The following is an 11,180-nucleotide window of genomic DNA, read 5'->3' as shown; positions in this document are numbered from 1 at the left end:
CAAACTGAAGCAGAGGAAGATCCAGCTGAATGTGAGGAAGAACTTCTTCCCTCTGAGGGTGACAGAGCACTGGAACAGGCTGCCTAGGGAGGCTGTGGATTCTCCTTCTCTGGAGACATTCAAGACCCGCCTGGACGAGGTCCTGTGCAGCCTGCTGTAGGTGACCCTGCTTCGGCAGGGGGGTTGGACTGGATGACCCACAGAGGTCCCTGCCAACCCTGAACATTCTGTGATGCTATGCTTCTGTGAGTCTGTGGGTACACAGGGGAAAAAGACGTGGAAACAAGCTCAGTAGAAGGCCTCATCTTGGTACTATTTTTTTCTTAGCAAAACTAATGCTGGAAGCTATGGGACACATCAGCTCTCAGCCACTTGTGACTTTATGCAGTTCACACCAACTCATCTGCTCTTTTGGTCTTTGGCTGCAGCTGTGCTCCCAGCAGCCATTGCACCCCCTGGTATTCACCACAACGTGCACCCACCAGGTAAGAAACCCAAGTAATCGTTGGATCATATGAAAATCTTTGAGGTATTTCATTTTTGTGGGAAACATTGAGAAGTACACTTGCCCCATCCTTTCATCTTTCACAATGGCCTGTGTTAAGCTGCTGTCTGTCTGTCTGAAGGAGCAGGGCAGGACAGGACTCCAGAGAGACAGTTTCTGTTGCTCCTTGCTCAGCCAGAGGCACTGGCATTGAGCAACCTGGGGCACACCTTCCCCCCGAACCCAAACACACTGCCTGCGCACGTGTTGGCACCTGGCCGCGGCACAGCCCTGCCACCAGCCCCACAGTGCCACCAGCCCCGCGGTGCCACCAGCCCCACGGTGCCATGGACCCTGTGGTGCCACCAGCCCCGTGGTTCCACCAGCCTCGTCATGCCATGGGCCTCATGGTGCCACCAGCCCCATGGTGCTACCAGCCCGGCGGCCCCCATGAGGCAGCTCCCCGCAGAAGCGGGATCAGCGGCGCTGGGCTCCTGCCTGGCTTGCAGAGCTGGGGATGTAAATGCAGCAGCTGCTCCAGTACACAGGCAGTCAAACCCTTAGCACTAGGGCTGGATCCAATGCCAAGCGCCTGCCAGAGTGGTGCTAGGCAAGGCGTTAGCTGAATGTGGGAGCTCCCTTTGGAGAGAAATGTGTGTATTGATGTGTGTCTGTGTGTGCACTTGCGTGCCCAAGACATCAAATGGATTCATTTATATTTGGATTACCACCTATTTTCACGCATTTAAACATTGCCAGCTGTGTTAATGGCGGCTGCAGCACATCAACTGCGTCTGTTCTCTCCCAGACTTGTTATTTTTCCCACTGGTTGTTCTGTCTGTTTCACGCGAGCGCTACAGTGCAGTTTCTGTCACACAAACATTCTCAGGTAGGAAATTGTAATGTAGCCTCTATATTTTAAGCATTACTTAATTCAGACTGGCAGGATCCTGGGTCTGTTAGAGCAGAGAGAGACCTCATAGCTGGGATCAGCTAGCTACAGAGGCTGAGGCAGACTGAAGAAAAAGAATACGTTATCATCTTTGGGAGATTTGAAAAACGTATTCCTCCCCTCCAGTACTCCAGACTATTGAGCTTTATCAGTTTTACTGCAAACTACAAATGCTTTTTGTGTAATGACAGCTCTTTAATTAGAATTTGGATGCAATAGCATCTGCTGATTATAGCATGGTCCAGCATGTTCATATTCCTCAGTTTTATTTCCAGCTCTGCAACTAAATTGTTGCATGCCTCAAGGCAAATGATTTCACCTCTCAGTGTCTTTAATTCCACAGATGGGATTAAAACCTCCACTGGTGATCCCTGGACAGAACCCATTCAAATGGCACAGTCTTGGGTTACTTTTCCACCCTGTGCCTGCTTGGGACCCCATGTATCAGTCCGGTGGATGAGGGTATGGGATTTGCCTTGTCCAGGCATACCCGGTGAGATTCTCCAGGTTTGAACAATGGAAATTTTATAGGCTTCAATTAACTGGCTGGGCAAGAAACAACAGCTTCGCAGTAATAAGTCCTCACTTGCATGGAATGCCATTTAGTGTCTGATCTCTCCTTGCCAAAGACAGAGATATTAAAATCCGTCGATCCAGAGTGCATTTCTAGAATGATGAAAAAGGGGAAAAACCCTCTCAGTTTGAAGTGATCCTCAGTTCTGTTAGTAAAAGGGTTTGTTTCCCAAGAGGGATATTATATACGAGTGATTGCGGAAAAAAATGAAGCAACGACTTCAGAGAGAGACAGCATGGCTAATTCTGCTGTCTGCAATCTTCCCCCCCCACACCTCGGCGGGGATACTGGTGTAGATGAAGGAAAATGACAGCAGTTGCTGTGATGCCTCCCTTTAAACCCTTCATTTTGGTATTGCCAGTTTGAACAACAGGAATAGAATATTCATCCTTACAGCCAAAGGTAGCAGAGTTCTGTGCAGTCCTGTACCAAGTCACCGCAGTCCCTTGCATTAGGGATTTCAAATGCAGGCAGTGGAATGCTGTTCTAACGTAGCCCCAGTCACTACATCAAACTGGGACAAGGTCAGAAGGGAAGTACACAAGGAAACGGAGGTCAAATCAGTACTGAGAAGTGGCAGAAAGGACAGTAAATTACTGTCGTGTAAGCTTATGGGCAAGCAGTGGTGTAAATCACGACAAGCAAGTTGCAATTTTTTTCCTAGTCTTACTTAAAAATGTTCCCAAAATCGGTGAGTACAGCATCACAGAGCGCCTGATATTTTGTAATGCCGCAAGCCCTGACCTTAAAAGACACCAGAAATCTCATTGGGAGCTTTATCCATTTGCACTGGAAACATGAGGTCTTTAATAGTAAGAACGTTTCAATAACTTTCCGGGATTTTTTCCACTTTGGCACAGCTGTTGCCTGACAGATTGCAAAAGAGAGGAATTCAGTAGTAACAGCTTGATCCTGCAGGATGCTTTAGCCTTTCTGCCCAGGGTCGCGTGCCCTCAGCCCCCACCCGGAGCAGCTCCTCGTCTCGCAGGATTACTCAGCTTTTTGCAGTGTGGAGCCTTTCTTACCCACTTGGCCTTGCCACCGAGTTTTCTATTTCTATTTCTGTGGAAATGAGCCAAAACCGGTGCCATTCTCTGAAGGGGCTCATCAGCTTTTCTGTCCAGGAAAGGGCTCGGTGTTGTCGTAGGAAAGCTGCGGAGCGATGATACGACTTGAAAATTTATGCCTGAATTTTTTTCTCTTAGAAAGACAGTATCTCAGCACTAGATTTAGTAACAACACCAGCATAACTGAATGGTTTATTACGTTGTATTAAGGTTATGTAGAGGAAACGTCAAGGGAAATGGCTTCCTCCCCCCTTTTCTAAAACTAAGTATAGACTCCACATGGCTGTTTATTCTGACAGAGTTCAACAATTTGGGAAGGGGTGGTTTTTTTAGTTCATTAAACAGAAAAAATTACAGTATCTTTGCCATGGCTGGCATGATCGATGTTAATTAAACCCCTCGTTCAGACATAAAATACCCACTATTGCATAAACACTCCCTGGGCTTTACCCATACAGCAATAATAGGGTCAATGGTAAAGTTCTTGCCAGATTCAGCAGGGCAAAGGGGTTTCACGCTGTTCTGGCCCTTCCTGGTATTTGTCTCCTCACAGATCAGTGTATTGCAGAATCCTCTGTTGTTCAAAAGAAGGCAGAAATCATGTTTTCCCTTTTTTCGCCCTGGCCTTTCTTTCTCAGAACAAGGGGCAAAAGCAAGAGGCTGAAGCAAAACAAACATGAGAAGGGCAGGGTGATCTTTGGTTACTTTGGGGGCAACTTAGCTGGAGTGAACTGCTTACTTGTTTTAATACAGCTGTGCATTCTCTGTGTAAGACAAAGACATCCCCACTTCCCACCGAGCACCCCCAGGCTGCTGCAGCTCTGCACTAGGAAGGTGATGCTCCCCCCAGAAACAGACCCAAACTGCTGCTTTGTGTTGTAGCTGGCAATGGCGATGTGCTCTTTAGCTGGTCCAGCACCCAGAGGTCCTACCTCCTTGCAGCACAGCGCGTCGATCGTTGCTTTGGCACTGATGCCAAACTCACTGCCGCCAGAACACGGCCAAGGGGAGAGCAGAAAGCCAATCTCCTCCCTGTCTGGCTTTAGAAGTCCCGTACCTCGTGCTATAACTGCTGTGCCGCAGGCAGAGAGGGTGGCCAGAGCATCCCCGGTCAGCCAGCTGTGGTGGTAGGGAAGTGCTGACCCCCTCGGCAGGGCCACATGAACTGGTGTGGTTTGCGTTCCCAGCGCGTGATCAGACAGGACACCTCCAGTCACGCGCTGCAGGGAGTTTAAATTGAGCAGGGTAGTACTTTTTTTTTTAATTGCTCCAACCTGATTGCGTGCAATCATCTGCCGTTCAAGGAGAAAATGCAAGGAAGGATGTTTTAACACTAAGGTCAACCTCTTCTAATTACTCCTCTAGGCCTACTTTGGAGACTTCCTGTTTGACCAGTGTTGAAACTCAGATGAGCCTTTATCTGAATGGAGGCTGCTTTTGCTGTCCTTCACTAACCTCTCGGTCATTAACCATCGAAATCAATGCAGGGTTTCAGCTCATACACATACAAAAAACAGATCTAGAAGACAATGTTGGATTACAGTCCACTGAAGTGTGTGTGTAATGAAGAGGGTCATATCCTACAGTACTATCGTTCCTGCAATGATTTTTGAAACAGAAAGCCATGTGTAAGTAACTTCAAATATAAGTCTTGCTTTGTTTTTTGTTTTTGTTTTTTTTATTTTCTTAATAAAAAGCTTTTCAGAAATGAACTGCAAAGCCTGGCTTTGCAGCTGTTGGTGTGGCAGGACATGGCATTGCTCCGATCCAGCAAGCGTGGGGCTGGGAGCAGCCGGCCCTGGCTCGGGTGCTCCCGGGGACCTGCATCCTCGCTGCGGGGCTTCCTGCTCCCCCAGCATTCATTTCCCGCCTCCAAGAAGCAGGGCTTGTCCTTTCCCTCAGCCACACAGCAGCGTGACCTTGCGTGTTTATTTTGAAAAGCTGTCTGAAAAACTCTTTAGGGTTGTTCTCTATTGTAAGAGGAAAAATCATAATTAAGTGAACAGTGACCTCTTCAAAAAACACCCAAAGCAAGTGATTTTACTTTGTGTAGCAGGATGCAGTGGCGTCTGCATCCGCAAAGGATAATGGTTACAGATTTTTCCAGCACAAAGTGCCTCACAGCTTGAATTTGTCCCACAAGTCCATAAGGCCAGGCCTACGTTAGAAGCTCATGATAATAAGGAAATGCTGGTTAAAGAAAAGATTTCTTTTATGCCATTTCTGTATCATTAAAATCCCATTGTAGGTGAATAATTAAATCAACATGATTTTTTTCCTGTTTAGGTTATTTTACTTATTGAACTGGGAGATGCTCTGCCAGTAAAAGTACCCTTACTAGGAAAGTTTGTCATTCTTACTGCATTGAGAAAACCTGGTGTTAAAGACAGGGATGTTTTTTCAAGGCTTTTTTTAGTCTAGACTGTGTCTTCAGACCAGAGATTTAAGAGTATTTTGGATAGCAAGTAGTTGCCAAACTGCCTGCCTTTAGCAGCCTGACTCCTGGGGACCAAAGCCTGCTGACTGTCAGTGTCACTTCTGACATGGTGACCGCCTGTTTGTCCCACCCAGCAGCATCAGTCTTGCCAACAAAAACCGAGTTTGGTTAGAGATGGGATATGCAGTCTTTCCTACAGAAATATCAGCATCAAAAGCGTGGAAAAGAAAAAAGACATGTTTCACTTACAGGTACTGCTTAAGCTAAGAGCATAACTGAGGTATCAAAGCAACTTTTGAGTGGAGAGTCCGAGTACTCTTTTGACTCTGATTCAGCAAACTGCTTAAGCATACGCTTATCTCTGCTATAGATCTGCCTGGTTAAAAACTAAAAGAGAGAACTGAAGTGTAGTAGCCAAATCTCCAGTGCTGATTTAAGGCTTTTGTTCCCTCTGTGGTTTTCTTCTGTCTGTGGTTTTAGGGGAGAAAAAAAAACAAAACAGAGGGCAGCTTCTGGCTGTTCTGGCAGCCCTGAGCAGGCGCTGAAAGGCACAGAACGACCTTTTATCTGGGGAGGAGAGCAGCAGATCCAACACACAGGAGGGAAGAGTTGTTCCCACTTTCCCCAAGGCTCGCAGTGGTGTTTGTCGAGCAAGGTTTGTCGAGCTGCAGCCCTGCTGAGGGTGCCAGGGGAGCTATTCCTGACATTGGGCATCTCATCCAAGTGCTATTGTGTCCTACGTTTTTCGCATTGCTGAGTTTATAACAGATAAGGAGAACAGGCTGCTAAAAAGAGTAAGTGAAGTAGGCTCCCAGCTTGGATTGCAACAGAGAGGGAAGGCACAAGGTCACAGCTGGAGCACGGGCAGACTGCAGGGTGCTCAGCCCACAGAGTGGCCACAAAGTGGGAGGAGCAGAAAGCTCGTCAAGTGCCCGTGTAAGCGTCAGAAAGGTTTATGGCCCTTCTCCCCAGTGGGCAGCAAACAGATGTGGCAACTAATGAAAAGAACCTCGTCATCATGTACAGGGATTTGCGTTCAGAAATGCTGACAGATCAGGAACAAGTTCGATGGTTCAAGCAATAGATATGCAGAGCTGCTGGGCTGCACCAAGTATGGTCTGCTGCTCGGACAAGCAGGGCTGGGCTCCTGACTTGCCCGCTCTTTCCCTGCCTGAGTCCTTCCCCCTGGAGCCCCCAGCTGCTGTTATCCTCACCAGCCTGAAACCCTGTGCCCTGCCCACAGGAGAGATTTGACTTTTGAGCAAACCTGTGCTAAGGTAGTTATTTTGGGTGGAGATCCTGTAAAAGCCTGCAGTTTCAGCAGTTTTGCTTTGAGTTTTGGGTGGAAACTTGCAGATTCATGTGCTGCAAAAGAACCAGGCAGACGCATTCGCACAAACTTCTGAAAGTTAAAGTTTCAGATTTCTTCAGCCCCAGAACTACCTTCTTTTCAGTTCCCACGGTGCTGGAGTGTAAAGGTGTCTCTTGGCAAGAGCAGAGGCAGCGTGCAGCCTTCTGCTTCTCGCCCTTCTCCCTCTCCAGCCTTATCTCCAGCAGGTTTTATCTGAGGAGCTTCTGGCTGGCGTCTGGCTGGATCATTCCACCAGCAAGGACACCCTTATCTCATCCTCTCTGCATGGCAGTGAGACCCCGCAGAGCATGCTGCCTGGCAATGCATTAACCATCAGGTCTTGCAGGATGGCCCTGGCTGAGGAGATGGGGGTGACATGACCTGCTGTTCAGCCTCTGGAGGGGTGCAGGAGGAGAGAGGCAGGGCAGAGCAGAGGTGATCCTGTGGCGGGGGTTCAGATCTGAGGGCCTGCTGAAGACTGGGGGAATTGCATGGCTGGGTGCTTTAATGGCAAAAAGGGTGGGAGCCTGGGATTTCAGTCCCAAACTTCCCTCTGACTGTGGGAGCTGTGAACAGTAAAGGTGGACATCTGAGAAACATGGGAACGGTCAACCCTTTTTAGTGGGGATGACGATATGGAGTGGTAGCACAGCCTGCGGCAGTCCTGCTGCTTATCTCTATGGTCCTGCAGACTTTTTGGCCCTTTTGGTTGCGTGGTTGAACCATAGAGACTCTTGACCTGCTTCTCTTTGGCTGTGGTCCTGTAGCTTGTTCCCAGGTAGTTACTGGTCCTGCTGCATGGGTAGCACCTGGGCTCCTATTAAGCCTCAGTTTTGAGAGGGCTGTATATCATTAAGCTCAATTTTTACTTAAATGCTAATCCACTGGCAGGTCACAGATGTAGTAGTCCTGGTTAGATGCCTTGGCTGCGTGCTGGAGGATTTCTCTGTGTCCTGTGAAAGACGAGGTTGTGACTATACCTTTTATTCTATGACAAGTTCAATATCAATTGGAAGTGCTTGAGCTGAAGCTCGTGAGTAAGGAAAGAAGGGACCCAAGTGCAGGTGGTGGGCTCCCAGCCCTCCCTCCCTTCCCTGCCTTCCTAGCCCCGAGGGAGGAGCAGTACCAGCCTCAGGACTTGGTGCACTGTCTGAAGTCATGTAGTGGCTCTGTTCTGTAACGGGTTAAATGAAGCGCCAGCTATTAATACTACAAAATGTTGGGGAGCCTGTCTGATTTGAGATCCAAATGTGTGGCATGTTCTAATTGTCGTTGTGTGTGTCCATCCCTAAAGCCACTCCCCTCCTCCAAATACACAAATGGAGCATCTAGAAGAAAGGAGCTCTGTGACTTCTCAAGCTGAGGACAGACAGTGCTCCATTTGTCCTCCTCCAGCACGCTCTCCATGCTGGAGCTGGAAGTCATTAACTGGCTTGTTTTCACCTACTTTGGATGCTGATCTAAGCTGCTTAGGGCAGAGTTTCCTCTGTGGATCTGTGCAGTGCTGCTTTTGCTGCTGCTCTGATGAAAGAATAGCTGTTTCGTGGCTTAAACATTACCTCTTTGCTTCCAATATGCCCTTGTGACCTGCTCAGAAGATACGGGCTTAATGAGGCCGGATCGTAGGTGCTTAGGGTCCCACCTGCACAGTGGGAGGGAAGTGTGTGCCTGTTTCAATGGGGAGCTGCCTGGAATACAGGAAATCTCCTCCGGAACAGGCAGCACTGGAAGGCCCTGGCAGTATATACAAGCCGTATGTAACGAGAAGCACTATTAAGTATGTTTCTTGTCCTATGGGACAAAAATGAGGAAATGAGCCCCATTCATCTTTGCAATCAGCGAGATTTTGTCTGCGCAAGTGAGGTAGGACTCAAGATGTTGACTAACCTTCTGGCAAAAGCAAGGATTAAAATAAAAAAGTGTAATGCTGCACCGGCTCTGCCTGTAGTGAACTCAGTAGACAGGGAAAAAAGGTTTTAAAAGTAGGATATCAACACCAAATCTGTCACTAGATGGTCCTGGAGAGATTTAATTGAGGTCTATCCAAACTGTTTATCCTTTCCCAGGGGTAAGGAGAGTCATGAATAAGCCAGTGTGTGCTCTGATTGACAGTTAATGGCTGCATTCAGTTCTGTCCCTTATCTCACCATGAGAAATGGCCATTAAGCAAAGCCCTATCCAACCTGGGTGTATAAACATATTAAACAGTTTCCATTTGAACTTGATATGCTGATCTAAAGTATTCTGCAAGTATACAGGTACATACCACTAGTGATAGCATCTGGTTCAAAAAGGAAAAAATACCATATCATTCTGGCTAGTGTAATAATCACTGAGGGTAGCCACGGTTTCTGAGAATAGCTGCTATTTCATTTTACTGCAAGAACATTTGTATAAAGGATTTTATGGCAGCTTCCTCCCAGCTGTGACCTTAAGGCTAAATGTTTTACCATCCAAATTGCTGAAATGACTACAGCTGAGCCAAGGAAGGGCTGTAAGGGAGGCTGAGCAGGTAAAGCAGGTAGAGCAGAGAGCTGGGTTTCTCAAGCAATATCTCAGCCTGCTTTGGCATCTCTGTTGAAAGTGTGAGAGCTGCTGGTTCTGAAGGCAAAATAACGAGAGTTCAGCCACAAGCTGTGGAGGGAGATGCCAGCCGAGAGACTATCCCATAGATAGCTCCCCCGACAGCTCCTTCCTGCTGAGCTGGCAAAAGGCTGAGGCCTGGCGGGCTGGCCAGCACCCAGCAGGCAGAGCAGTCCACGCAGGCAGCACTGCAGGGGCCCAGGTCCCAAATCTGCAGCACTGGTAGCCTTGGTGATAGGTGCTGCAGGCTCAGGTACTCGGCCTGGCAGCAGCAGCTCTCCTAGGTAGAGGTGCCAATTGGACATGAAGACAGCTGAGGGCCGTATGGCTTTTCCTTTGGATTTCGTCTGCTGAGCCTTGCAGACTGGTGCCGGACACCTCTTAATGAGCATGCAGCTGGGCAGCCCAAACCCTGAGTCTCACATCCAGAGCACGAGGCATCTTAGGGCCCTCTGTTACCTTGTGCCCGGCAGAGCTCGGCCAGGACACAGCATGTGCTCTGTTCCTGGTGTCCCTCGGGAGCTGCCCGTGGCCCCTGGGAGCACAATCTCCAACAAGAAGCCGGGGCACAGGGGCAGAGGGGGACCTGCCCATGCGAGACTTGGCCAGCCCTGGTGAAAGCTGGGAGCCCTCCAGGGAGCTGTGGGCTCCAAGCTGTGTGAGCTTGTTCCCGTAAATTGACCTAAGCTCTCCTTGGCTGTCCTGGCTGTGCTGTGACTAGTGTGTACAGGTTACAGGCAGAGGGCTGACTTCTGAGTAAGAGTGGCGTTTTTGTTTGTTTGGGTTTTTGTTTTGGCTTTTTTCTTTCTCCTAGTGCAGCACTGTCAAGTCTGGGCCAGCTAGTAGAGCTGTAACTGCCTTGCTGCAGGACGCTGCGCGGTCCACTTGCACTGAAGGAAAAGTAGGGTTTGTTTTGGTTTGGTCTTTAATGAAAAGAAAAATCTTTTCCTTATTTTCCTGGATCAGTGCTCTTTGTGAGAACATTAAACTGGCTTATTTTTCCTTACCCAACCCTTTCCACAAAACACCCTTCTATACTCGTCTTTTTTAACTTCTCTTGCTGGAGTAAAGCATCCTAATTACAAAATAGCTCTGGGCTGCTGGTGCAGGCTTGGCAAAGCCATGCAACCCTCCTGAGATGGATACCTGCGCAGGGCAGTGCCACCAGGCGTGAAGCTCCTCTGGAGACAAGGCAGATCTGGCACTCTGCTTGGTTTGTACTCCGAGAGTAGAGGCCTGAGCAAGGCTTCCTTTTCTGGGCTTGCTAGCAAGAGTGAATAGTGTGGCGTGGGCTTGTCAGCACAGCCAGGCTGCATATTGTGACAGGCGGAGGAGAGAGAATTGTGGGTGCAGAGAAGTGTGGGTGTAGAGAAACTACTCAGTGGAGGAGTGAGGTTGGACTGAGCGGACAGGGAAGAGCCAGAGGCAAAGGTGTCAATCAGGATACTGGCTCCTGCTCATGTGCTTCTCTGGCACCATGCATGACCTTCTTCTGTGCAAAGCCTCTCTGGAGGGGTTGTTACGTGAGGAGCAGTCTCCCAGAGCACCTCTCCCTCTGAAACCCTTAGGAATTTATCACAAGGTCCTGGAGCTCTGTGGAACAACAGCTCTGGTGTCTCCAGTGTCACGGGTCCTGCCCAGCAGCAATGGGTACAAATCTGTGCCCTGTCTCGCTGCAGGCACAAACGAACATGTAATGGCATTCAAGTATGTGCCACCCATGTCACTCAGC

This window comes from Opisthocomus hoazin, chromosome 10 (genome assembly GCF_030867145.1).
Source record: "Opisthocomus hoazin isolate bOpiHoa1 chromosome 10, bOpiHoa1.hap1, whole genome shotgun sequence".
In the NCBI taxonomy this organism is placed as follows: domain Eukaryota; kingdom Metazoa; phylum Chordata; class Aves; order Opisthocomiformes; family Opisthocomidae; genus Opisthocomus; species Opisthocomus hoazin.
This window is presented reverse-complemented; position numbering follows the sequence as displayed.